Genomic DNA, 6,402 nt, shown 5'->3' on the forward strand with positions numbered 1-6,402 from the left:
TGATGCCAGGCTAGTGATCTGGAGATCGTGGGTTTGAGTCCCACCCGAGAACAACTTGCGTTTTGTTTCGCAATCGTTTTCAAACGTACTGAGTACCGTATTCAGTACATTTCCACGTCAGGTAGGGTAAAATTACACCTATACAAAGATAAATCTAGAAAAGTAATTAATTTGTACCGCAGCTGTTCAAGGACGAGTGATATTAGTATAGAAATAATCGATACCTGTTCTGGTGTTGATTTTTTTATTCGATGAAACGCTAATACTTATATCATGCTTGATAAATATTTTTGCAAGTCAGGTATTACTCGTTTGGAAAACATTGACTGCTCCATTGGTTATTGCAACACAGAAATTCTATGTTGAATTACATGAGTATATTGCAACTATTCTTATTATGTATTTACAAATAATCTCACAGTCCGTTTCAGATGGCAACTTCAATATTTTTGCCGCTGATGCAACTGTGTACAATTCAGGTATTAATATTCAAAAGTACTCAAGGTATAATAATTGTGTAGTGTAATTGTCTGTTTTTACGGGTTTAGGTAGCCTACATTTCATCCCAGGCAGTTGCCATCTAGCCTTTTGTCAACCAGCATTTTTTTTATTCTGTGTGGGTAGTTTTTTTTTCTTATTTTCACATTATATGTCTCGTCTCCCTCGAAATTAAGACCACTTTTGGATCCTGAGTTGCATTACCTTAAGCAACTTTGGTTTCCATAATTAAAAAATAAAAATAAAGACATTTGTTAAATTGGTACTGCAGAAACGTGGTCTTAAATAGAAGCGGTCTTTAATTAGAGGGAGACCTGCATTATCATATCAATTCATAATGATATCATTAAAATGTTTTTCTCACTAAATTTGTTATCATTCATTAAAATATATAATTTACATTTATTGGATGTATTGTTTTTATTTTCTTATCTAAAGTAAAAATCGTAAACCATTACAAATATACTCTGCTCTGATATATCAATACTTTCAACAGAAAATTGTAACTAATATATTCGGATGATAAAACAAAATGTAAACTTTGTATTTGATGCTAAATTCTTTTATTGCAAAGTGAAGAACTTTATGTGTAGAATCAATCATGAAACACGTTCTATTATATGAACATTAGGAGTGATACTGTACTTCTTTGATTCGAAAATTTAACTTTAGCTTTTAGCTATCCGCTAGTCTCATTGCCTCGGAGGCGTTTGGCCACCCAGCCTTACTATCCGGCCTTTTCCCCCTTCAAAAAAAATTCGACTATATCAACAACATTAATTTGAATATAGCAGGGTGTAGATATCGTTGGTGTAAAAAAGTAAATAAACATGTTGATAAAGTGCTTTGTCCAAGGATACCACCAAAATGAAGAATTTGGGAACCCCGCCACCGCTAGTCATGAAATAAATACCTAGAAGCGTATTCCATTGTGCTTCAACAATACCAAGTGACGTCTGTGTAGTAAAGCCTAAAAAATGTATTGTATCGAGAGTGTGTTACATAAATATAGCAGTGTATATTTAACATCGCAGGAATACTAAGGGATTTACCATAAATTTTCCAAAATGGTAACAATGCTAACATCAAGGGCTCTAAGCGGTTTGATTGTTATTATTTTTGTTTCGATATAAATTCCTCGTGTTGGTTAGTTATTGCGCAGAATATTAAGTCTATATTTAGATTCTGTAGGTACAGGTATGATAACCTTTCAAAGTAGTCTCATATAATTAAAATTGGGTCAACAAAGTTTTAAAATATTTAGTTTTTTTGGTTCGTCAATGTTTTAGATGGGATTTGAAACTATGAATTTATTTGTAAACAGTGGTTGTACATATCATAATCATTCTTTTAGCAAATCAAGATACGATTAAAAGTGAAACAAGCTGTAAACTATGTACATGAAATGGGCTACAAAATGTTTGTTCAGTATACCAATTGGAAATCTTTACAGCTTCTAAAATAAGAAATTTGATAATGTAAAATGATAAACTGGTTTTGTGCAATTAGACATTTGAATTTTTGAGTATTTCATATATATCATCATGAAATGCTGTCAACAATAACGTTTCAATTTGTGGCATAACATGAGTACAAACAATACCACCTAGCAGCAAAGGTATCCGCACATCAAAGTTTGCAAGGCAAGCTAAAATTGGAAGCAAAACAACTTTTAAACCATAGTAAAGTGAAAGTGTTACAGAACTACTGTTCCCTGGTTTAACATACCATTTTGGAAATCTAGAAAAAATTATCAAAATCCAGGTATATACTAACGGAAGAACGCTTCAAGAATTTTAAGTTTAAATTCAAATACTGTAAAATGGTATACTGCAATTAACAATTTGAATTTATTTCTTACATCTCATCATTTAATTGATCATTGAACAATAACATTGAATTTGTGACAAAATAATACAATAATTACAGCTAGTATCAAACGGAGTTGCATGTCAGTTACTTGATTACAGGTTCCATAACAAAACAAAGCCTTTAATAAGCAAATTTTGCCTCATACAATCTCTTATATAAGAAAGTATAATACATACTCCAAGTATTGAAATACACGCCATCGTGTTGGGATTCAATATTTCGACATTAATTATGTCATCATCAGGAATGATGATGACAATCTCTTATGTTTATTTGTTTTAGTGAATCGCGTCAAAACTAAACTGAAAAACTTAACTTATACATAAACCACCACCACATACTACATAGCATGCATTCTCCTTGATTATTTTCATTTTATTTGCTTATTACATTTTAGTGTTAGATTTCGTTTGAAATCTATTTCTTCAAGATTGTAATTTTTGAGCTAACGTATCTTAATCTTTACGATAACTTTGTTTTTATAAATGAGCTTTACCATCCTAAATCGGACAGGAAGTCCTTACATTTTTATTCAAAGGTGTTTACTCAGGTCGCTTGTGCGTAGACTTAAGATTCGACCACCTCTTTTGCCAGCAGGAATATTGGAAATTGAACTTTTGTGCTCATGCAAGGAGTTATTTTTGCTTTTCAAAGTAGATTAAGACCACGAAAGATTATCTTTAAAGGATCGGCCTCTGGCCTTCTGATTTATCACAGACCTCTTAACCAACTATGCTCCACTGGAGGCAAATTTCACTCTCTCTGTATATCAGTTAAACTGCACTATAGTCACACACGCATAACGTAGGCCTACAGTATATCAGATATCAATATATGGCTTTGCGTTGCATTTGCCCACTGTAATGCTTTCAAGTTTTCATTTTTCTGTAAAATTGCTGGTCTGTGGAATAATATTCCTCTTGATGTCAGACAGCTTACTTCTCTCAATGCATTTAAAGCTTCCGTCTTCCGTGCTCTCTTATAAAATTCAGTCTTTCATCCCACGCAACGATCACCTTGACGCTTTTTGCCTTGTTAATAGGCCTTGTTAACTTTTGTATCAATTATCTTGAATCTTTGAAATAATATTATTTTCATTATCATTGTTTAAACCTAGCAAAACAATAATATCAATTTGTTCAAAATATGTATATGGCAGGTCAATCCCATTGGAAATAGGAGTTAATTTTCTTTTAAAACCTACCATCTCTATCTTGGAGTAAAACAGAATAAACATGACACGGGCTCAACTTATATGTTTGCATATACTTTCATTATAAATCATAATACAAGTAAAAAAATGAAGATTTCTTGTGGTATGTGCTTCACAAATACATTCTATAAATTGTAAATCTTAGATAGAATAAAACTGAATTATGAATACCCTCTTGGACATATTTTTTACATAGAAACTAATTCCTTTGGATTCATTTTTCACATTGACCATTAGGCACCGAACAATGTTTTGACTCACGTTAAAAAAACAACCAAAAAAAACATTTAAGCGACATAACAACATTTTGACTCAATTAAATATTTTGACCCATTTTAATTTGCGTATAAAAAAATAAAATCATGAACCATTTTAAACATTTGCCTTTTCAAGTTCTCTAAATTTATGAGCTCGCTGGTGGACATTATAACGGCGGGGCACTCGGACATATGCTTCCCGGATCTTCTGGTGGAACGTAAGGAGGAGGACGATGATCAAAAAGCACGTTTGGAGCGAAGCCTGAAGAATTAGTAAACTTGTGTGGTTCGGAGATTGGGTAGAAGGCGATAGTATTCGGGTTGTTGAATTGGTGAGCAGGGTTAGTGTTAATGTTTTCTTCGATTGTTTGATTTATACTATAAACTACAGTGGACACCGGTGCATCTGATTTCAACTCGGAGGTCAATCCTTCAATGTGATTAATCTGTCCATCGATTCCATGTGTTGCACATGTATTACCACTTGAGAATGGTTCTTCCGCACCTTGATCCTTCTTAGACATGAAAATAAGTATAATAATGATTACATTACAATAAATATTATAATAATTATAGAATTTTTCTCCTGCAGATATATGTGTTCAATGGGCGAATTTATTCATTATAATGTGCTATAAAACTGACATAGTTTAACGATCGAGCATGTACCGGTAGGCCATTGGGGCGGATGTGTGACAAGTTTTAGTCAAGACAAGCACTTCTATAAAAGAAGCATGAAACTTTGTCCTAGGGGTTTTTTGAGTATGCCGATTCCAAAATTTACGGGAACCACGACGTCACTCCAATCGTTCCCGCCGAAAATTTAAAAAATCAAAATGGTCGCCAAAAATCACAATTTTGGCAGTTTAAATGCTGTAAGTGCTTATATTACCATGATTTGGTGCCTAAACCTACGTTCTTTAGTTCAAGGAATTCAAGAAAACATTATTAAAATACAATAGCATACACCTTTATCGTCTAAATGCAAAATTAAATTATATATTAAAAATGGTTTTAAGTGTTGCTGCTGGTAAACATCGCAGGGGTAGGCAACCCCACCAGGTACCCATATACTCCTGTGTGGAGAGAACCCATACACTGGTGGTTTGATGAAATTGGGAAGGCATAACATGTACCATACAAGCCTGTATATGGTCTACCTATGAGCCCGACAGGACAGGTGATACAGAAAAAGCAATGCAGATAAATTGCCTTGCTCAAGGACACAAGCAAAATGTACAGTACAGCGAGCGGGACTGAAACCCTGACCTCTAGGTGTATTTTAAATATATATATAAATAAAAAACTATTGTTGTTTTAATTACATTTTGTGCTGATTTCATATTATAAATGTATTGTATTTACATTGAAAATTGTTGCTATAAATTAGTTCTAATTCTACTTAGCTGATTCTTATGTCAATAAAAATAAAATTATACAGAATTTATGTCATCATTGTATGAAAACATGCCAAAAACCCCTATTTTCAATTTTTGGTTAGTGTCCCCTGAATAGGGGTAAACAGTTTTTTTGGTCCCGAATGTGTTCCCTAAATAGGGGTTCTACTGTATTTTATCATCACAATTAAAATGTTATGGAGTTTATGTATGTTCAATTGGAATCCTTAAACTAAAGCATAGGTGTGGATACTAAGGTCGTGGTAATTAGGGCACTCGCAGTCATTTTAATACTAAACATGTGTTTTTTTGTGGCCATTCTAGGATATTATATTTAATTTGCATTTTCACAATATTCAGTACACAGTATTCAATACATTTCCACGTCAGGTAGGGTAAAATTACACCTATACAAAGATAAATCTAGAAAAGTATTCAATTTGTACCGGAGCTGTTCAAGGACGAGTGGCATTAGTATAGAAATAATCGATACCTGTTGTGGTGTTGATTTTTTTAATCGATGAAACGCCAATACTTATGTCATGCTTGATAAATATTTTTGCAAGTCAGGTATTACTCGTTTGGAAAACATTGACTGCTCCATTGGTTATTGCAACACAGAAATTCTATGTTGAATTACATGAGTATATTGCAACTATTCTTATTATGTATTTATAAATAATCTCACAGTCCGTTTCAGATGGAAACTTCAATATTTTTGCCGCTGATGCAACTGTGTACAATTCAGGTATTAATATTCAAAAGTACTCAAGGTATAATAATTGTGTAGTGTAATTGTCTGTTTTTACGGGTTTAGGTAGCCTACATTTCATCCCAGGCAGTTGCCATCTAGCCTTTTGTCAACCAGCATTTTTTTATTCAGTGTGGGTAGTTTTTTTTCTTATTTTCATATTATATGTCTCGTCTCCCTCGAAATTAAGACCACTTTTGGATCCTGAGTTGCATTACCTTAAGCAACTTTGGTCTCTATAATTGAAAAATAAAAATAAAGACATTTGTTAAATTGGTACTGCAGAAACGTGGTCTTAAATAGAAGCGGTCTTTAATTAGAGGGAGACCTGTATTATCATATCAATTCATAATGATATCATTCAAACGTTTTTCTCACTAAATTTGTTATCATTCATTAAAATATATAATTTAC

Source organism: Anneissia japonica, unplaced genomic scaffold, assembly GCF_011630105.1.
Source record: "Anneissia japonica isolate Jap-2015-1 unplaced genomic scaffold, ASM1163010v1 scaffold1792_len1028045_cov167, whole genome shotgun sequence".
Classification (NCBI taxonomy): domain Eukaryota; kingdom Metazoa; phylum Echinodermata; class Crinoidea; order Comatulida; family Comatulidae; genus Anneissia; species Anneissia japonica.